The sequence below is a fragment of the Cydia pomonella genome, chromosome 3, assembly GCF_033807575.1.
Source record: "Cydia pomonella isolate Wapato2018A chromosome 3, ilCydPomo1, whole genome shotgun sequence".
NCBI classification, from domain to species: Eukaryota; Metazoa; Arthropoda; class Insecta; order Lepidoptera; family Tortricidae; genus Cydia; species Cydia pomonella.
The window spans coordinates 5,863,152-5,886,999 of record NC_084705.1 but is presented as its reverse complement, the minus strand read 5'-3'; the positions used below and the strand labels follow the sequence as shown (position 1 = coordinate 5,886,999).

Sequence of the window (23,848 nt, the reverse complement as noted above, 5' to 3'; positions counted from 1 at the left end):
CATGAGAACTCTGTGATAAAACAAGGCAACGCGTGTTCGGGGTTGTTAGAATTGTCTCGATGAGTATTAGTTGCCTGTGGAATGAAAAGTAAAGTCAGCGATAAAAGCTTGTACCAAAAATGTTTTTTTCCAAAAACTTATTTATTATTCTGCTACTTAATTATGCAAACCAGTATAAAAGTTGCGGTTGTAAAATGCTAATTTTGTAACGTTTTTATGGAAAGCCTGACGCAAGCCAGATATTATCCGCAAACCATTCTTTCATATTACTTATTTCCATGAAATTGCCAGAGTAAATTACATGTGAACTAAAAGAAAGGCAGTGGAGCAGCGGGCTGCATGCGCGAGAGATAAATAATGGAAATAGGTGAGCTCAGGATTTTCCCGGCGGCTACGGCGTCGCGGCTACGAACTTCGTAGCCGGTATTCTACGTGGAATTTATGCCGAAACTTTCCCAAACTATACCTAACACACATTATGTTAAAATAGGGACAAGGGATGAATGAAGATAAATGTTACAGAGTAGAAACCAGATGTGAGAAGAGACTTTTGGACACTTTAGGACTTTCAGGCTAATTCGAACGTGAACAGAATGATATTTGAATCAATGTTATCGTGCATCTCGGCCGCGCCAAAACATGTACAGACAAGTACGAGCGACATGCATGGTAAGTGAAGAACATCAGTTAAAAATCATTCTGATGTCAGTGTAAGTTCGAATTGGCCTGTTTGTATTCACATTGAGGCTCATAGCGAACCAATGAGCCATTAGTTTGCATCCAGTATGAAAAAAAGACATTCACCCTATAAGTTCAATACATTATTAGAAGTAGAAAAAAAAACAGTGGCACTGCGGGAGTGCCGACAGAAGTGTGAAACTTGAACAATTACTGTGTATTTTTTGAATCGTCAAGAAATATTTTAAGCTTTATTTGGGTACCGGGTACGGTATCGGTAACAGTGTCAGCGAGTTCAATGGGTTTTTCCATCTCAAAAATGCTCAACGCGCCAAAAGAAGTTTTCACTTCAATGAATTGTTTGAAATGCATCTACAAACCTATAAATTGTCATTGAGTAAATGTCAATATTCTCAATATAAAGATTTTTAGACAAAATACTTCTCCTACTCCCGCTATGCGAGGAGGTATATTAGCCACTGTGATGACATATTCTATTGATTGAACACAAATTAAAAATCGAAATGAAAAAACTGCTGACATGGATAACAAACACGCTTGATCGATCACCACTATAGGCAGTAGCAGATTGCGTGCACTGGAAATGATCCCAGCGGGCGTAGGACATTAAACAATCAATAAGTAGTATACTCGTAAATTCAATGGATACAAACATTTGATTCATTTTCGAATGCTTGGCCTAGTTTTGATGACTGCCTACGAATCTAATGTGCATCGGTATGAACGGCCTCCTAGCCCGACTTTGCCTACGAAGCAGGTAGTCCCGAGCATGTATTTGCGTGTTTAGCGGGATAATATATTTTGATGACTCTGCCTTCGCAGCTAATGTGAATCGGTATGAACGGCCTCCTAGCCCGACTCTGTCTACAAAGCTGGAGGTTCTGAGCATTTATTTGTGTGTCTAGTGGCATAATATATTTTGATGACTGCCTACGTAGTTAATCTGCATCGATATGAACGGCGTCCTAGCCCGACTCTGCGTACAAAGCAGGAGGTCCCGAGCATGTATTTGTGTGTCTAGCGGAATAATATATTTTGATGATTCTGCCTATGCAGCTAATGTGCATCGATATGAACGGCCTCCTAGCCCGACTCTGCCTACAAAGCAGGAGGTTGTGGGCATTTATTTGTGTGTCTAGTGGGATAATATATTTTGATGACTGCCTACGAAGTTAATCTGCATCGATATGAACGACCTCCTAGCCCGACTCTGCGTACAAAGCAGGAGGTTCCGAGCATGAATTTGTGTTTCTAGCGGGATAATATATTTTGATGATTCTGCCTATGAAGCTAATGTGCATCGGTATGAACGGCCTCCTAGCCCGACTCTGCCTACGAAACAGGAGGTCCCAAGCATTTATTTGTGTTTATCACGAGAGTGGGATACGGCTTCATATAAAAGAGACCTACATAAATAGAGAAACAATAAAAGCATTCATTTCATAAACGAGTCAATCGAGATGCAATGTCTATCGTAACCTTACATAGGTACTTATTGGACCATGTTGATAATGACTTGGGTATGTCTTTGAAGGTATGCTTAAGGCAATTATTATAGAACCTTAAACAAATATACTGTGCTGTGCGGCGTGCCCTTGAAGAGAGTTGAGAGGTTCAAATACCTGGGGCATATCCTTACAGAAGACCTAAAGGATGACCTGGATCTAGAGAGGGAGAGAAGGGCGATGGCGGTAATATGCTTGCCCGCAGAGTTGCAAGGTTTAATGAACAAGTCAAATTGTCGCTTTTCAAAGCCTACTATCAGTCGTTCTACACTTGCGTGTGCAAGCGTGTGGGATTACTACTCAGGCGGGTGCGTGGCAGCAGCAACGGCCTCCTCAGACTATTGTCAGAGAGTCTTGATTGCCCTGTGACTAAGTACACTGACACTGTAAGAAATGCAACTTCCATCGCGGCGTTTAAATTCAGACTAAAAAATTGGTTGTCGCAAGAATTATTCTATAATTATCAAGATTTCTTCGATTTACCTATAAATATTTAAACCAAAAACATACCACAAGAATATGCATGTTCCCGGATTTGCATTTATTACAATTAAAAAATTATGAAACTAATGTAATTAATTTATATACCTACTATTGTATAAATACTATTAATATTGTGATATTTAAAATATGGTGACCTGTAACTCTGTTATTAATAATAAATTTCATTTTATTTCATAAGTATTGGGTCGAAATGGCCATCGGAAGGGCCAAATAGTTTGAGACTTCTGGTATATATTTTTGTATATTTTCTACTCCTACTAACTTAGTTATTAAGTCCAAATTATTACTAATACCTATGGATCATCTGCAATAAATGATTTTCATTTTATTTTATACTAGCATGGCTATCAAATAACAATACTTACAGGAAACCACTTCCAAAGAATATAAAAGGAGTGGTTCAGATATAATGATTATTTAATGCATTTTCTCTGTAAAGAAAAGTTATAACGTCAGTTATAAAGCGTCACCATTAAACCAAAAAGGGCGATTATTTTCAGAGTATCGAGAGTACTGTTAAAGTATTTTATGCAACCGTTGTATAATAAGAAGGGTCAAATAAGCCGTGTGGCGTGGGTTACTACGAAAACTCTTTTTCTACTCCTCTACTGTTATCTGTCAGACACACTATTCATGAACACTAATAGAAGAACATACATAATAGGTTTGAAGAAAAGTCTAAAATGTGTATTCCTCATAATAACACTTGTGATTTAAAATCGCTAAAACGATACTGCGATTAATGGCTATCAACCTAACAATATCAAAATTAATACAGTTTTCAATCTAAATAAGTGCATTGCTGCCAATGCAATTAAAGATAAGAAGTTTACCATGGTAAACTACACACATGTAAAATGGTAAAATGGTCCATGGACAATGTTTTTCATTTTGACGTATCCTGCGCTTTCAAAGTTTTTAAAATTAATTTTGCATTTTATTTATAAGTCAATAGTCGTAGAAAAAGTCTTCTATGCAATGTTGTATATATATGTAAGTCAAAAAAGTCTGGTGGCGTATTCCTTTACGATACCGTGGCGTATTCCAACCCACGCGACTCACTTTTATCTACCCTTTTTTACACAGCGGTTGCATAAAATACTATAATAATACAGATGCCATATCAAGGGTCCCCGGAAACAGGTCAAATGTGGCTTCGCCCTATGATTTATGGTCTCCTAATTCCTGCGAAATGAATAAACATTTGCGGTCGTCAGTCGTCGTCTTAATGTCCGTGGGCATTATCTTTACGACTTTTTAAACATCGCTACTTTATTTGTTTCGCTTTTAATGACAATTGGTTTAAGAGTCCCCGGCAAGCTCGGCCGAATTTCACCTTCCCATACAAACGGAGCTTCGTTCTCATTTTAAAAATACGTGTTGGATTATAATGAAACTTTGCGCATACGACGACATGAAGTATATCTGAAATCTCTTCTATATGTATATCGAGTGTATATTACTCCACCATATAAAACAAACGAAATAGAGCAAAAACAAGTTTTGTTTGAAAATCTTAAATTCGCTGTATTTTCTTAACCATGGTAACTGAGGCTACATAAACTAATTACGGCTCTAGATATACCTTATCCTATTGTAAGTACCAAGTTACAGATCAATCTAGCTAGTCATTAAAAAAAAAAGAGAGCGTAACTACGTTTGTATGGAGCACCGAGCTATATATATAGGCATTACTAACAAAATTTACATTGTGGTCCGTAAAAAAGATTTAAAAAATCATTAGTAGAAATTGCTACGCGACCGATATGTTTAAAAAGATCTGGATAGAACTTGTAGAGAGAATAATATAAAGTAAATAGAATATACCTAAAACCGCGTACAAATAATTTTGTACACCTACACACAAGCTTTAAACATGGGCTTAATACTAGATTCAGTTCGCAGATTAATCACACAAACATTAAATTGCTTGGTTATACATATTATAATCAGACATCATCCGATACGAATACTATCAAAAAAATATTCTGGAGAATGGCTTATTCATCGGGTCATTCCATTCCAGTTTTTATAGCTGAGCAGGTTCAAAGGGCGCAGAAGTTAAAAGGGTGTGACAGGCGAACCCGTCTAGATCGTCTGGCCAAATTCTGTTACGATGGTATTTTCTTACCTCAAAGCATAGCGATAAATAAGACTAAGTAATGTAATGTAGTTATTTGTTAAATATTATTTATCTTCACGCGGTCAATGCTTTACATTTAAGTTATATTTAAGCCCCTAAGTCCGGAATCAAATGAGATGTCGATTTCTTATGTATCAAAATAAAAATAAAAGCTGATTTCTTGTTGCTCAAATAAAATACCGTCGACCGAAGTGAATAGGGACGGCAGGGGAGCCTTCCCTATTCACCCCGGTTAACGGTGACTAGTCATTTAATTCTATGTCTATGCATAACAAATACATGAGATGTAACAGTAATTTTTCTAGTTAACTTAAAACGATTATTATAACAATAAAATTGCATCAAATCACTGTTTTGCAGGCTTTATCCAACATGCTCCGATCAGTCTCGATTACATGCATTATCCGATGATTGGCGAGTAATGAGCGGTAATCGATCGAGATTGCAGTCGCCGCGATTACTCGACTCATGACGACACTTCACTACTTAAGACTTAACTTTTCAGACCGGGGACTTACTATCTTTGCTCATTGTTACTATTTTACGTATTGAAAGAGAAAGCTGTATTTAAATTAAGATATAGGGAACAAATATAACGTCCGCCAACGGCTATATACATGTGATTGTATTGTTTAGCCAACTGTCCAGGCCCACGTTTTTCACATAGTTCGTCATTTATGAATGTTTCTCACGCGCCCGAGTAGTTCTTGTAGCAATTATTTTGTTTTGTTTCAGTTTACCTGTTGATATATCGTCGGTTAGTGAGAGTAGTTAAGTGGGCGTAATAATGGGGTGGCGGGTAATATTTGGGGTATGCATTAATTCTCACTATATGTGTTTTATGTTGTTAAACTTTCCTTTTTAACTAATCGTCAATGTGTTGTTTATACAATACCTATGGCATGTTTACAACGCCATTCTATATAATATCAAATGACTTTTTATAGATTTCTAACTATGTAAAGCCTTACTTTATCGTGCTTACGTACCGTACCTTATATAGCAAGGCATCTTACGATATATATTACGTACCATTTCACAGAGTCCACACACGAAGCTACAATATATATTTTGGTATCTTACGATATCTTAAGATACCTCGCGATACATGGCTCGGTATATTACGATATATTTTAGTATATTTCGTCTCTCTCACAATGTAGGTGCTTGACAGACAGTGATATATATTTTGGTATCTTTGGCGTGTGCTAAGCTATACTATTTACACTACACTCACGTGTTTTTAGTCACTCGCGCGACATGTTTCGGAGAGCCTAGGTCTCCAGTATATCTGCTATCAATATCAGATGAATTTACCTACTCATAAAAAGGAAATCGATGTTGAATCTCATGGACATTGAACCCCTTTTGAACATTATACTCTTAAGATTAAAAAAAGAAAAACACTATTTAAACTCTCTAAAAAAACTGTACAGTTAATAGTAATTATGTTTCCCGAAAAAGCGTTGTCAATAAAAGCATATTATTTCCGAAAACATTTTGCGAATCAAGACAGTAAAAGGATGTCAAACGTAAAAAGGTCCTTCGGGTATTTTCAATAACAATAGAATGCAATAAGAGGGAAAGCTTGGTAAACAATTTCCGTTATCTCCGGCAAATATGTGCCCGAGTACCCGACGCTGACCAGGAGGCACAAACCTGTTTTAAATATTATTCTGGCTTGATATTTATTTGAGATATCAAATAAATAACTATGACCAAACGGATACGTTTATATCGCATTTTTACATTAGTGTAAGCGAAGTTCACTGAGAAAATTATTGCCTAAATATTAATATAGAATTGCAGAGGCTGCGGTAAATAGTAATTCGTAGGTGAGATTTGATTTTGTCGGACGTTGCGAAACTAAGCTGATAAGAAAACGAGTAGAATCTCTCAGCTGTAAAGTACCAAGCACCATTTAAATTAAACGCCTCAAAAAGAATTGTTTCGTGAATATTAACTGTGATCAGATCTCTTCTTCTGACAAACAAAGGCCGTGGTAGGATAAGGGACCAACTTGTGCCTTAATAGCTTTTCGGCCTGATTTTTGTCTGATTCTGTGCCACGTCATTAGTAAGTGCTATACTAAATTTCAGCATTCGCCTCTTCTTATTTTCCTTGAATTTCCATGAATTTTTCCATGAATAGTTCCGTTTCAATTGAATGAATTATTTCGTGCTTTACATGTGTGGTTCACTTAGTTTAGGTCAATATGTTTCAATTTCAATATTGTCTTTGTATCTTCTAAAACAGATACACCTCCGACTTTTTGGAGGAATAATACCCCTTTTTTATTTTTTAATGAGTCATCGAAAATCTATTAAGGCACAATTAAGATGGTCCTTTATCCTGCCACGGCCTTTATTATATATGAACGATTATATTAGGTAGTACGGGATTATGGGATTATGTGATTAGGTAGGTACTCTTTCTTACTCTATGAGTTGTGTCAGCGTTTCAACACCGCACCGCACCGAGTTTAACATCGTTAAAACGAGTGTCTCAAGCAATTAATTAGCTTCGCGCGGCTTATCCGTGCCGCAAAATCCTTTTAATTTAATTTGAGCACATCTGGGGATTCATAAATAATAATTTGTTGGAAAATATACCTAATCAATTGAACGTAGAAAAGTTTCAGCCGTGAAAACAATTTGGAGTTAGTTGTAGAACAGAATTACTGGGTGCTATTTAGTTAGGGACTTTTCCAACCGTAATTTGGAAATGTTAATTCTATTTTAGCGCCAACTTATTGCGAGTTAGCGTCAGTATAGGTGCTTATTGTAATACGCAGTTAAATGCTAATACTAGAAGCGAATGCTTATTATTTTTAGGTAGATAGTTAGGTAGGTATATCTTTTTTATTTGCTCTAAACCGAGCAAAGTGGCGTGCTCTTGTGTTGGAGGCCAAGACTCATTATGGGTCATCGCGCCAACCAAGTAAGTAAGTAAAAATAATTTATTCGTAATACTTGTCATTGTTTAGCTTAAAGAAATCTCACGGCTTTTACGTTTATTTAATACCGTACCAATTATGTTTGCGTATGTCATTGAGATTTATTAAGGGCACATTTGTAAGGCATCAAAATTACCTACTTGTATACTTCGGTCGAATAGAAATAAAGTGGCCATTAAATGTCAGAACTCCAAGCTTGTTGAAAAGTTTCAAGCAATAACGTGATTCGGGGTGGTCTAATACCAGCGTAGGAATGAGTGGCCGATATTTATTTAGGGACATTACGAAAAGAAAGATTAATGACCTGCTCGGGCCGCAGGTTACCTAGGTCTCAGCTTTCAGTAAAGCATTGGATTACGGTATATTAATGTGGCGTGATATATTATTCTTTACACATTATAGCGGGTATTTTTCTACCTGGCCTTTTATCTAATATATCTCTTGATTATTGGTTTTTCGATGATGCACTTCGACCTTTCGGGCCCTTTGTTATTTTATCTTCTTCTTTGCACATAATTCACAGATTGTTCCTTTCGGATTAGTTGATAAAATCTTGTGCATATTTGATATGAGCCTAATAGTGTTTACATTTGTTTGTTGTTCAGTGTTTGTTGTAAACAGAGCTAAACTTAAAGGGGTCTTGTGATTTATGGTAGGTGGCGTACGGGTTTGTTATTTGTTTGGTTATTGCCGATTGGAATTTTTAATTTCATTGCCGACAGAGCTTTGCACTAAGAGAGACGATTTTACGTAATATAAAAAGGGTATTTAGTAATCTCATAACGATAGAAACCTCGATAATCGTAATATCATAATAAAATATTGACTTGGCAGTAAAAGTTTACAATACGTGAAAATATTTGGTGCCAGGACGTAATTTTTACTTAAAAATAAAAGCTTAGCTTAGCTTCAGCCTAGGAAAAAACACTTAAAATGTTTGTTGGGCAAGATTTACGTAATGTAAACGAGGCATTTAGTAAACTCAAAACTATAAAAACCTCGATAATTATACTATCATAATAAAATATTTACTATTTAAAGTACGTTTTGGATTATCTGACAAGAGGAAAATTATAATCACACAAAAGAATGGTAAAACTTTCAGCAAATACTTTTTATAAATACTCATCAAATTTTAATATTATATGCGTCGTAGGCAAACCATTTTTTATGCATAAAAATACTCTCTGAGGAACACGCTTGCCCTTCACGCCTGCGTAGAAAAACATCCTATAGGAAGAAGCGTGATGAAAATCTTATTTGCTCACATGTCATCCCAGTTGTTACAGTCTATCGTAGCTCTACGCGGGCTACTACGGGCTACGCGCTACGCCGGCCGATCCCGTTTGACAATTAGGGCTCATTTAGACGGCTCGCGAACTCGCATTCGAGTTTTTTTACATTGCGGACTATTGAAGTTAGGGTACATCCAATTCAGTCAATCGATCAAATGCCACAATATAATGAAACTCGCATGAGAGTTCTCGCACCAGCTAAATGAACCTTACGCGGCAAAGAAAAAATAGATCCGATGGCTCTTAGCGCCAAAGTGAAACGATGGGTAGACCAGAACCGCTAGTGTAAATTTATTCGATAGCGTGACGTATGACGTACGCGTTTGCGTTAAGTCTCATTTTGTATGGGATTTAGAAACAGCGCGCCAAGCGGGACGTTTTGGAAACTCTAAATCCCATACAAAATGAGATTTAACGCAAACGCGTACGTCACGTTTCGCTATCGAATAAATGTACACTAGGGGTGCAGGAAAATAAATCGATGACCTGGAAATTTTTAACACAAGGCGACAACACACAATACTTTATTGGTAAATAAATTTTAATTAAAGATAACGTATCGCGCTTTTAAATAGAACCAACTTTACGAACAGCTCGAACATCCTGGATTATTACTAGTCTTACTACATTTGTCAATACTGATTCTAGCGCTTATTGGGAACTAGCATTTAATTGCTTCGTTCCGCTGGATGGAGGCCACATTCTTAATGATTCCGAGTTTATGCTTCTTGTAGATTTATGAGCAACGCATAACGCTAAAGCAAATCATTGTTTTTTAACTGTTATGGAAAATGTGTTTATGATTGGTGATTTTTATGCAACGGTCTACTTTACAATGATTGGTACTTGGAGCTTATGAATACGAATTACGGCTAGGTTGAGAGGGGAATTGCGATGCGTGTGCAAGATGAACGAACTGCGGCCTACAAAATCTAGTTGTAGCAACTAGCTGATTTGGTGAAGGCCAGTGTTGATTGCTTAGCTACTCGTATATTGTGTATATTTAGAGTATCCGGGTGTTTTTGGGTCGTTAAAGGTCAGGTCAACGCCATCAAAAGGTAAACTTAAGATGCGGCTAAAATAAACTCAATTTGCATATATGCATGTATTATATAGACTTTTCTTTGACAATAAAAAATTAATGACATAAGTGATGTTCTTATTTAAATGTTCTAAAATACCAAAGAGTAAAAAAGGAGGTTGGGTCATTACAGCGGCGACATTCCCTTTCTCTTAAATAATGTGGATATCACGCCACAGACTTGTCCACTATGACTATGTTTAGTCACACATCACTTAAGTGTAGTGTTTTAAGAGTGTTTTCACATTGTTCTATCCGATATCGTATGTCAAATATGACTACAAAGAAGCAAAAAGTAAAAAGTGCCTTTTTATATATTTAATTATTGGTTTTCCGAGTGTCTACAGTATAGGGTTCTTCAAAAAAGGAGTGTACAGGTTTTTAATGGGTCGGCAACGCGTATGTTAAACCTCTGGAGTTGCAGACGTCCATAGGCTACATAGGCTGACTGCTTACTATCAGGCGGGCCGTATGCTTGTTTGCCACCGACGTGGTAGATACAAAAAAGAAAACGGTTCAATTCTTGTTTAGTAGTGTGTTTAGTCAGCAAGTACTTAAGCGGTTAATGTGTTGTTTCCTAATAACACAATGGAACATTCTTTCATTATCCAAATACAAATTTCCCCGTCAATATTCTGTCAATATTCTTGATTGATCGACGGAACGAAACCTATTTACAATGTAGACTTTGTGGCTCCAAATCAGACCGAAGAAACATCAATAAATATTACCTTTCACATTAATAATATGTTCATTTGTTCAAATATTTGTTCACACTTAATAGTAAAATGTTAATAGGCAAGTTTTTGATAAGTTTACTTAGATAACAACGTCAGTATCGTAAACTCTGCTTATACGGACCTGAGGTCCTGGCCGTCCTGAGCTCGAATCCCGACAAGGGCAAGGGTTCCTAAGTCACGGATGTTTTTTTACAGCACCTACAACAGAAGTCATTGTGAAACCATGTCGATTATTTATTTAAGACATATTTTATTGGTTTTTACTGTTAATTCGTAAAATATGAATAGGTACAAGTTATTTGCAACAGTGCAGCGTTTAAAAATATAAACAAACAATTCACCTAGAATTTAAAGTCACGAAATCTGTTTTATCACTTGGAACCGTTTCACCGAAACGCCATCTACCTACGTTGAGCTTTCTGTTTAGCTTCAATTACTAAGGGGATGGTATTTACTGACAAGTGAATCCATGCAGCGTCGCCGGTTATGAAGCCGCCGTGGATCAAAGGGCGGTGCTCTTCATCTGACAATTAATTAAGCGCGGGCCCTAGCTTGCGACTAATTCATATGTATACACCTATTAGACGACCTGTTTGGGCTAGTGGGTAGTGACCCTGCCTATGAAACCGATAGTCCCGGGTTCAATCCTGGTAAGGGCATTTATTCGTATGATGAGCACATTATGGATATTTGTTCCTGAGTCATGGGTATTTTCTATGTATATAAATAATTATATATATATATATATATATATATACATGTATGTATATCGTTGTCTAAATACCCAAAACTCAAAAGCCTGATTGAGCTTACTGTGGGACTTAGTCAATTTCTGTAATAATGTCCTATATTTTTTTTTATTAGTACTAGGCTCAAAGTGACATCTCGATAAGGCTGACTAGAGCGTAGAAAATTACTATGATATAAATTCTACATCGTTACTTAGGTTAATGAACAAGTTCCTTGCTACTTGGAAGCAAGTCCATAAACAAGAAATTTCTCTATATATTGTCTAAACTGCAATTCGCACTCACGAAATCTTACCTGTTACTCGAAACCGTTCCAGCACCATCTGCGTTAAGCTTTCACATTTTCACATATGTTATTTACTGCACAGTGAATACATGCAGTGTCGCCATCTATGAAGGCTATGAAGCCGCCGTGGATCAAAGCACGGTGCTCATCTGACAATTAATTAAGCGCGGCCCGAGCTGTGGCTAAATCAATTAAATCATACATATTATAGAGGCTTACAGTGACATCTCGGTAAGGTTGACTAGAACGTTGAAAATGATTTGTCACTGAACTTTATATTTTATTTTTTCAAAAATGTCAGCTAAGGGTCATGAAGTGCTAATCGTGTAGACAAGTTTCACTGAATAGCCATTTGTGTTGGTTTTCGTATTTAGCTTCAATGATATACGAGGGCGGTTTGAGAAGTCAGTGACTTTATGTAAAACAAAAATCATTTTAACAAATAAACTTTTTAATTACAATTCTGAACTCCTTCGTAGCTAGCAGTTTTTTTTAAAGGCGGGGCAATAAAAAAGTTGTTGAGGCATATGTCAAATACGATCGGAAAATTGTTGGAAAATGGAGAAAAGCGAATTTTGTGTATTAATTAAACATTACTTTTTACGTGGAAAAACTATTAAAGAGACTGAAAACTGTTTAAAAAACCACTGATGATGTCGTGAATAAAGATCACGATATTGTTTTGGATGACCGTCGAGTGAAGATTCGTGAGATAGCTGAGACTGTACACGTTTCATCTGAACGAGTTTTTCATATCTTGCATAATATTTTGAATATGAAAAAGCTTTCCGCAAGATGGGTGCCGCGTTTGCTGACAGCCGATCAAAAACGACTTCGTGAAACAACTTCCGAGCAATGCTTAGCCAAATTCAAGCGTAATCCTAATGAATTTTTACGTCGATTTATGACGGTAGATGAAACGTGGAACCACCATTATACGCCAGAGACGAAAAATCAGTCAAAACAATGGACTTCTGCTAACGAACGGGCCCCAAAGAAAGCGAAAACCGTTAATTCGGCAGGAAAGGTAATAGCCACTGTTTTTGGGACAGACAAGGGGTTATTTGGAAAATGGTAAAACAATAAATGGCCCTTATATGCTACTTTGTTGGAATTTTTTTACGCAGAAGTTGTGAATAAACGGCCACATCTGGCAAAGAAGAAAATCCTTTTTCACCACGACAATGCCCCTGCACACTCGTCAGCAGTCGCAACAGCCAAATTAGTAGAATTGCGTTACGAAATACTGCCCCACCCACCTTATTCTCCAGATTTGGCGCCATGTGATTTTTTTAATTCCCAAACATGAAGAAATGGCTCGGTGGGAAAAGATTTTCATCAAATGAGGAAGTCATAGCTGAAACTGAAGCATATTTTTCAGGGTTTGACAAAAAATATTTTTTGGAGGGATTGAAACATCGTTGGATGAAGTGTATGGAGTTGAAAGGAGATTATGTAGAGAAATAAAACTAAAAAAGATGAAATTTTTTTTTTGCAAAAAGTCACTGACTTATCAAACCGGGTGTTCGTTATTGTACAGTGAATCCATTCGGTGTACAAAAGGACGTGCTACAGCTGGCTATTAATTAAGCTTGGCCAGAGCTCACGACTAAATCATGTTAGATGCTTACAGTGGCATCTCGATAGCATAAAACGGAAAATATGCTTTGTCACTTAATTTTATATTTTAATTTTAAAATTAATTTATGTAGGTCTCCAACACAATATGTACTACAAAAAAAACTCAAAATGTTTATCCACAGTACGTGCTTTGTTAGTATAGGCTTTTATAATTGATGACAAATGGAAAAATGGGCTATCCTAAGTCTTACGTTAGGCTGTGTAGGATCTTTACACATTAAGTATAATTAAGTAGTAAAAGTAAATTATTGTACAAAAACACTTACTACAAGTAACATACAATTAGAAAAAGCGAAGTTATCTCTCTCTCTCTAAAGGGGTCGCTTCCAGTTAATCTTTGAGTAGATGAGAGGAAAAAAAGTGTGAAAAATGCAGCGACATATACAGCAAGGTACCAGAAAGACAAAGGATATAATTTACATACATAATTTATGGGATAAACATGTATTATTTACGACCGGTATTACGGGCGACCGGTCTGGCCTAGTGGCCTTGCTTATGAAGCCGATGGTCCTGGGTTCAAATCCCATTTTATTTGTGCGATGAGCACAATTATTTGTTCCTGTGACATGGGTGTTTTCTATATATACATATAAGTATGTATTTATCGATACAAGTATGTATATCGTAGCCATAGTACAATCTTTGCTTAGTTTGGGGCTAGGTTGATATGTGTAAGATGTCCTCTAATATTTATTTATTACAAAATAATAAAGATGCACAAAAAGAAATGGAAAGAAGTAGAAAAATATAAAGCAACTATATAATAGAAACAGGCAAATTAATCAGTCAGATAACCATATAATCTTTAACCTCCCCTTGAACGACGCAACCGATTGTGCGTCTGAGCGAAATAGGAAGCTCATTCCACACCTTCATTGAACGCACTGCGAAGGACTTGTCGTATCCAAGAGACTGTAAGGAGGAAGAAAATTGGTAATTTATGTTGTTATCAATAATTAAATAATATTGGGCAGGTAAAGGCTTTGTGATTACCTTCGGTTATCCGGACCCAAACCGCAATCAATACAATCCTCCTAGCCCCCTGAATACAAAACAAGAATTTCCTTACCTGATCATAATTCCGGTTACCTTCCAAGTTTTCGCTGAATTACAACAAGATAAATGAAAATATGATACTTTTTAAGCAAATTTCACTATGAAGTAGGTAACCGGTTTTCATTGTTCGCAAGTCTAGGTTCATGATTGTTAACAGCAATCGAAAAAAACTTTCGAACTAAGTATTGCATTAACCATGACTGCGGCGAAAGAAGTCGATAATCGGTTCGTAAAAATGTGAATAAGCTAAGCAACTTTTCCATTAAGTATTCTTGTCGGAACAATTCGTTTCTGAACCGTTAAGTTTGCTACTCAAGACTCGTTCTTATTAAAGAAGTACAGAATTAATAATTTATTTGATCTCTAGATTTTGCTTGCATAATAAACAATACGCATAGGTCTACGATAATATCTACTTTGTACTTTTACAGAGTTCTCACTGTTTAAAAATACTGGTGTTTGACAAAGGAAGGTCACGTTGACTTAACGTAATTAAGATCCTTATCTTAGGCCCCAAGTTTTCGTTCGCTATAGATGTGTCTTCATTAGGTACCTGCTGCTCGTAGCAATCACACAATTCAGTAATTTACCTGTAACATAACTGCTCATGTGGCTAGTGTGATTCGGACCGGTTCAGCTCCTCTACTTCTTTTCAACGAAAATATACCTACCCCTCGTTGGACGAAGGTCTCCCTAGGGATATTCACTGCTCCCATACAGGTTCAATGCAATCTAGACCAGACCGTCGCCCTACGTTTTTAAGGAACCTCCTTTATTTACTTCATGCCATGCATAAAAAAAAGTACGGGACAATCATACATAAATCGATTCAGTCCTACAGTACGCTCAATAAGGCTTATGTTGTACTAGAGGACGATATACATACGAGTATATACATAATAGATAAATACTTAAATACATAGAAATATTCCATAAGTGCGAAACAAATATTTGTGACAAACACATGATTAAATGCCCCGACCGGGATTTGAACCCGGGTAACTATCCTGCTTTGTAGGCAATAACACTACCGTCTAGGCTAGGAACACTCACTGTGCATCACTGTGTAAGATTACTAAAACAGGCAATGAATTTGCGACAAAATAAAGGCTCATATGAATTTTGACGGAACTCTAATAGGTCACTCTGACATAATTCAAGTTAATGTAAATAAAGACGTGATTGGTCACATATCTTTACCGTCTACATTATTTATTACCATCACTTTAGTTGTCTAGCGCTAGTACAAATGAGAAAGTATGTATTTTAAATAAATAAGGCGGTCAACAAGGTGACGAGCCGCCCAACTGTCATTCGAATATAACTCTTAACGGGTTGAGTTAAGGCTCGACGGCTTTCCGAAGCGTAGCGCATGCAATATGCAGACTGTCGGACATGCAACCGGCTTGGCCTAGTGGTTTATTTGCTTTTGTAGCATATACGGGTCAGACATGCAATTTGTATTGGATCAAAATATCACAGGTATAATAACTACCTTACCTATAGACAGTTCCTGAAATGTACACAAATACTGCTCATTGATTTTACTGAACTTCCCATGAAAACCTGGCCTCTATTTTTAGAGCTTTTAAGGTTGTATCATACCTCCACAGCATCAGTTTGGCTTACGAACGCTGGATTTAAAAGGTTGTAACAATGTTCGGAAGCTTATTTTTGCTTATGAAATTTAAAAGCATTACAATATCAAACCAAAACTTAACGTTTAGCTTTCACAAAAAAAATGGCTATGACATACTTACGGACAGACGGAAGGACGGACATGACGAAACTATGAGGGTTCAGTTATAGCCATCTTGGCTACGGAACCCTAAAAATTTAGTAGTAGAAATGGTTGAATGATTCAAAAGGGTCAGGCCGCGTAGCCAACATGCAAATGAGTATCGCTAACGCTCCGTAGCGATCGAAACGCAACGGTCACTGTCGCACTACAATAGCGATTGTCACCTGGGCTAGGCCTCCTGCCGGCCTAGATGACAAACGTTGGCTGAAAACGAAACGAAGCGCTTTCTGTCTCTCGACTCTCTTCCTTATTAGTGCGATAGAGAGACAGCGTTTTGTTTCATTTTCGGTAAACGATTGTCATCTTGGCTAGGCCCCCTGGATACCATTCGACAATTTGGGTACTATCCCACGCCGTTTCTTCTTGTCTTGTAAAGTCTTGAAGTACCTGCAGCATTCGAAAGTAAAATAGTTTTTAAGGTTTCGTGATCCGTACCTCAAATGGAAAAAAACGGAACCCTTATAGGATCACTTTGTTGTCCGTCCGTCTATACTTGTCAAGACCCTTTATCTCAGGAATGCGTGGAGGTATCGAGTTGTAATTAAAACCATATACTCAGGTCTACAGCTCCTTGAAGTTGTAAAAAAATCAAACTTCTAAGTTAACGTAGAAAAAGATATAGCCGTTTATGCCGCAAATAAACGTATATTTTGACACTATCAAGGGAACCAAAATGCATATGGTACTTCCCGTTGACCTAGAACGTGCTATAATTATGAAATTTGGCAAGTAATATTTTGTTAAACTACAAATAGACGGAAAAATCTCAAAGGTATAAATTAGTAAAAAAAACAGGTTCATGAAATTTGTACGTTGTAAGGTACCACCAACATTTGTTAGATCTACTCTCCGGCCTCGCAATAAATTACACCCCTGTTCGTAATTCCCAATAGGGTAAAGGCACCTATTACCGTGGTAGTTAAGGAACTTTTCAAAAGAGATCCAAAAATTAAGGGTATCAATGCTGTCTAACAGCCAGGAATTTTTTTTTTTCATCAGAGCATTTAATGAACTTTCCGTTTCACACGTTTTTGGATTCATTTTGGGTTATTATATGTATTAAAATATTTTTTGAAGCCAAAATGACCAAATCTTCTATTACCGTGGCAAGGGACAGGCTGTAATTCTATTATCGCGAATTGAGCTTTCATTACCGAGGGTACAATTGGCATGATTTTTCTGCACTCGTTAACAGAAACCAAACTCATAATTCGAAACCTAATACCGAGGGTTAAAACAATAATAACGACGTGGGTTCTGTATATTATTTTTTTGTCATGTAATAATGACACAAAAATAAAAAATAAAACTATAGGAGTATGTTTAAAAATAAGAGATATATTCGAAGAGATTATAATTACACTTTGGCACAATCAAATACTATTAAATAGTTAACTTACCAAGTACCCACGAGTACCTGTACTTATAACAAGTTATAAGTTGAATGTTTTACATGTAAAACAACAAAAAATATTGTTAGTAAAGTTTTACTAAGGACATTATATGACAAATAGGCCTGCCTGTTATTAAATAAAGTAATTTTTAAATGCTATAAAGATTGATAAGAGTTTGTCTTACTGACATAATTAGCTGCACAAAAAAAACAAGTAAGTAACATTTTCTCATAAGGCACAGCGTAAATTATAGTCGAAATTTTATAAGCTGGACGTTTACCACCTGAGTGAAAGTTTACCACAGTGAAATGGTAAACGTCCACATTATAAAAAATTTAATTCTAATATTTTTGATAAGGTAATTAAGTTAAATAAAGTCTCTCACATATTATGTGTTATAATTTACCCGTTTATAACTAACAAATCACAGTACTTTTCTTATTGCTGATTCTTATAGCTAAAAAAAATCATGTCTGAGATTTTGGACTACTGTATAAATAAAATTATATAAAAAAAATCTAATCGGAATTGTCCGGCAGTTGGGTACCCTTCCTTGTCTGTCAGAGTAATAACTGAATCAGAAAACAGAAGAATTTAAATCTGATAATGATAACTGAAGTCTAAATTTTATCAACGAAATCTGTACTTGCGGTACCCTAAATGCGATATTTCAATACAATACCAAATAGTCACTCGGTAATAGATAACTCTTTAAGAGCCTATTACCGACCCATTCGATATTTCTCTGGGTCGGTAATAGATTTCTATACATTCTATTACCGAGGGTAATCTGATCATACCATCGGTAATAGGCTTAATTTGGAGTTTAATTAAACCTAATTCCGACCCATAAAAAGAATAAAACACAGATGTTTTTTCAAATCAAATCAAACACGTATATTACAAGCTTCTTGTAAAGACAAAATCACATAACAGGCAAGTAAATTTTAGGTTTTAACTCAAAATAAAAAAAAGTTGACAGATTAAGGGTTTCCATAGAAACAAGGAAATCGGTGCTGAAGTTTTTGTTAAAAATTAAGGGTTAGTTGAATACTTTCCATACCACGGAAATAGCTCTTTAATAGCGTGAATAGATCAAGATTGGAATAAATAAAAGAAATTATAAAATTGATAATTTGTACCAAAACTAAAGAGTAAATAACAAAACTACCACTTTTTCTATTAACGTGGCATACCACGGAATTACTTACCACAGAAGTAATTGGCGCCTATCACCGCTGTATTTTATTTTCAATTTTAAACGTATTTCCCGGTCAAAAACTAAGTTAAAAGTAATTCAAAATCGTGTAGAAAACAATACACAACCTCTTAAAAGGCATTGCACTAGTTTATTTGCCATAACTATTACGTAAAACACTAAGTAAGATTGGAGTGCACTTACCTGTGGAGTCACGCGTCTGTATGGAACAACCGGTTCTTGCGCCGCCGTCGCACAAACTGACGAATCGCGAGTTTTTTGTTACACTCACACAAATGCACACTAATGGGCACGATAGACCAATGAATGAGCTTGTTTTGTGTATGCTTTATTTCTTAGAGAATAGATCTGTTTGCTTGCAAAATGCGTATTTGTAAACACCGCGGTGTTACACGTCGATTTTGATACCCGCGTTAATAGCCGCCGTTACCCTACCAGTACAATAACGCGAGTCACTAGTCCTCTATATATTGCAATTGACTATATTAATAACATTATTTTACATAATTCTACTCTTCTCACAATCAGAATCGAAATTCAATATCTACGCCCACAACTGTAAATATTCATTAAATTTAGTGATAAGTTTAGTCTAATCAGTATTAATATATATTTGTAACCCATAACTTACCGATAATTAAAGATCAAATATAGGGGTCTCGGCCCCGAATACGATTTCGTCCCTTTTGGCGTCGAGACCCTTGGCCCGTGGGGTCCGAATGCGTCTACACTATTCAAGGATTTAGCCAAAAAAATAGCAGACGCTACTGGTGATCGTAGAGCTGGCAGCTTCCTCGCACTGAGAATAAGTATTGCGATACAACGAGGAAATGCTACCAGCATCTACAGCACCATGCCGCAGGGGGATAGTTTTTAATTATTTATTTTAAGATTAGTTTTATTTATTTATTTTTAGATTTTAAGTTTTATATGTATTTAACTTGCATGTTTGGTTTAACTGTCAATGTAAGTTGGTTCTTCTTCTTCTTCCTCGCGTTGTGCCGGCAGTTTGCCACGGCTCATGGGAGCCTGGGGTCCTCTTGGCAACTAATCCCAAGATTTGGCGTAGGCACTAGTTTTTACGAAAGCGACTGCCATCTTACCTTCCAACCCAGAGGGTAAACTAGGCCTTGTTGGAATTAGGCCGGTTTTCTCACGATGTTTTCCTTCACCGAAAAGCTACTGGTAAATATCAAATGATATTTCGTACATAAGTTCCGAGAAACTCTTTGGTACGAGCCAGGATTTGAACCCGCGACCTCCGCTCCCACTCAATGTAAGATGGTTAATAAAAAAAATATTTTTGTTGCAGCATATTGCTGTCGCGATTGGAACGTTCAATCCCTCACCTTTTAAGCTGTTACTAACCGTATGATTACTTCATGCAGAATTAAGTATGTAAAAAATAGAATGTAGCGTGAGTGTGTATAGAAAATATAAAGTGAAAATAGCGTAACCGCAAATCGATATCTTCAACACTTACACGGGTTTGCATGGCATCCTTTTATTAATGTCGTAAGTGCCTCACAATAATACGAGTACCGTAAAACCACCCAACTATAGTCCAATACTGCAACTATGGTCCACAAGTTCAAAAGGAAATTAAGTATCTATACCAATGTTCCTTGTGGTTTTCTCCTAGTTTTACCTTCCATTTATAAACATACTTTGCCTTAGAACTACAAAAATATAGTAAAATACACACCTGAACGAGAAAAATTGAGTTTATTTGTGGACCATAGTTGGGAGCTTTGGACTATAGTTGGGTGGTTTTACGGTATACGAATACAAGGTGCTGTGGCGCGCCGTCAAACATAATACCCATTGGGCTACAGCCGTAGTCAATTAGCCAATTTGCCCTCTTTTTCTTTGAGAACTTTAGGATAAAGTGCTTAATTGTCTTAAATTAGACAAGCCAGTGGTGACAGTGCCTACTTACAAGGTATCAAGGTATTGGGAGCTTTAAATTACGACTAAAATTATACGGTTATAGTTCGTTCGCGTTTAGAATGCAGTAAAATCATTATTGTCGGCCGGCCTAGCTACGCCCGTAACCAATCAAATCGTTCCCAATTAGAAAATATAGTTTGACAATGATCATTTGAAGGCATATTTTCTAATTGGGAACGATTTGATTGGTTACGAGCATCGCTAGGCCGGCGGCTTGTAATGATTTTACTGCATTCTAAACGCGAACGAACTGTAGTACAAAACAGAGTACGGTGATTTTATTAGCTCTTGTAAAGCGATAGCTGGACTTAACAAGTAGCACGTGAACTACCGGCAGTTGAATCCAAAATGGTGGTTAAACGCGTTTTAAGATTAATTCTCCATTCACTGCACAGTACCGCATTAGTTTACTGTATAATAAAGCTATCGATATTACACTTTAAACAATATTAACGAGCAAAGAACAAAGGAATTAATTACGAGGTGTCCATCATGGCGCTCGAACCGGAAGCCTTATAGGTATTTGTCTATGACTAAACCAAAAACGTCACTTTTGACACTGACAGATCATATCCATAACACAGTTAGATCAAATTTATAACCTGTTATTACAACTAGCATACACCTCTCTAGTTTTCTTTTCGCATACTTTTCCATTAATATTTATATCGCGATTATAATATTTCTTATGGTTTTGGAAGAAATAAACATTTTTTTTAAATGTGACCCTTAATTTTAAAGGAAATATTGCTTTGATAGGAAATTTGTTCGTCGATGATGCGCTTTTCCGCTACATTACTCTGTGGAGGGCTGCGCTGCTATTTATTTCGCAGCCGACTTCCGTCCCCGGCTGGCCGCGGCCGAGTGGAAGTTATTTTAATAACATCATTATATTATACTAGTGCTTAATTATAAATACAAGTGGCTCTATTAGATGTAGACCTCGCTTACTTTCAATGGCTCCGCCATTCTGGAAATAAAAAAATATACATATAATTGGCGAATTTTCTTACAAAATTTCATGAGAATCGGTTGAGAAAATTGCGATCTATAAAGGCTTAGTTTACACATTTGAAGCCACTTTATTCCCCGGTCACGATCGCGGTGGTGATGTATTTCATCCATGCACTGCGTCTAGCTGAAGAATTTTTAATTTTCATTTAAAAGACTTGGCTTGAACTCGGAAAGAACGTATTTAAATTCGTATTTCACCGTGAAAATAATAGGTACGTCGCGAGTAGAACTGATAATCGTCCAGTGAGTGTACCGTTTGCTAGATATCATCATCTGATCATTTTTCAACATATTAGATATTTTTTATATATAATAGTTTATTGTGCTCAACCAACGGTTTTCCTATATCTTCTTCCGATAAGAATCAATCCGTGACTCGATGCCTGAGAGTAGTTATCGGTTCCACAAGCAATGCGAAGCGAAGCGAAATTTGAAAGAATGCGTATATGTTGTACGTATAATTGAAGGGATTTGCAGTGCCTTTTTTTTTTAAGAGGGGAAATGCGTTTTGCATACCACCCAGACGCGGGGACGGGCCTGGGATGGTTATGTGGGACTCCCGTATCTCGGACTCGACTCGTGGGGGAATATATATCACCCCTCCACCTCAGTGGGCGCGTTGATCATGCATCGCGCCCGCCTGCGCAGGGACCCTTGTGTAGGCGGCAGACGTCCCCGTCCTGCCTCCCACAGGAACCCTTATGGGGGTAATCGGCGGTCATATGCCAACCGCCTTCGCCCGACACGTTTGCGGCGCATTGGCTGGGAGGCCGGATCTTCCTCCCTGCCGCGCTCCGCGGCCTCCTTCTGCGCCATCACGTCCTCGCAGAAGGAGGCCGCAGCCACCCATGGCCTCTCCCCACCAAGCATGGCTTTCACCACCGCTGGCAAGGAAAGGTCGCTCCACACTATGGCCACGAGTGCGGCCCGCTGCTCCGCCCACGCTGGGCACACCGCCAACGTGTGTAGCGCCGTGTCTTCGGCGTCGCCGCAGTCGTGGCACTGCATCGTCGGTTCCCGTGTCGCCCTCCTACACAGGTATCTCCCGAAGCAACCATGCCCCGAGAGGACCTGAGTAAGGTGTAAGGAGAGAAACCCCCCTTTCTTTTGACCCATCGCTCCAGAACGGGTCGAATAGCTTCGACGGTCCAGTGGCCGGCAATTGGGGCCTTCAACCTTTCTTTCCACTTCTGGAGGAGCACTCGTCGGGAGTCAAGTCTCCACCGTCTGACCTCCTCCAAGGGTGGTTGGATCCCACTGGCTCGTGCATCGGTGACACGCCAATACGCCGACGCTGCTGCGTCGAGGTCCCCGCCAACACGCACGCTGCCTCGTGGGAGACGGAGCGGTATGCCCTCGCCATCCTGACCGCCATGACCCGCTGTGGCCTTCGCAATTGGGCCTGACCGCCCGATTTTCGGCGGTCAGGGAGAAGGCCCAAATGGGCGCCCCGTATAGGGCCATCGACCGCACAGGGATTTGCAGTGCCTACCTCAACCTACTTATGTACCTACTGTACCTATAATTCAATTGCAGTGCTACTATTAGGAAGTAGGAAGTTCTAGAACGATGACCCACAATAAAGTTATAATTGCTAGGCCCCGTCACATGCAGCGTGTCGCTTAATGAGCCCGATCGATAGTTGTCAGCGTTCGATGACAACTTGATGCATTGTTTGAACTTGTAGAAATCGTAATTGTGCGAACTATGGAAGGTGGAGGTAAGGAATGGAATCTCCATGTACCAAAAAGTGTTATCAAAAAACTTTAAATAGGTGGCGCTACAATACCTAGAATTCTTGAAAAAAAAACA

The 23,848-nt window shown here is 37.7% G+C and overlaps 1 protein-coding gene across 1 annotated transcript in view; it reads left to right on the top strand.

Moving 5' to 3' along the window:
* LOC133515893 (progestin and adipoQ receptor family member 4) overlaps nucleotides 1-23,848 on the top strand; it is a 100,672-nt gene that overhangs the window by 2,011 nt on the left and 74,813 nt on the right. The gene's annotated exons all lie outside the window — the stretch shown is intronic.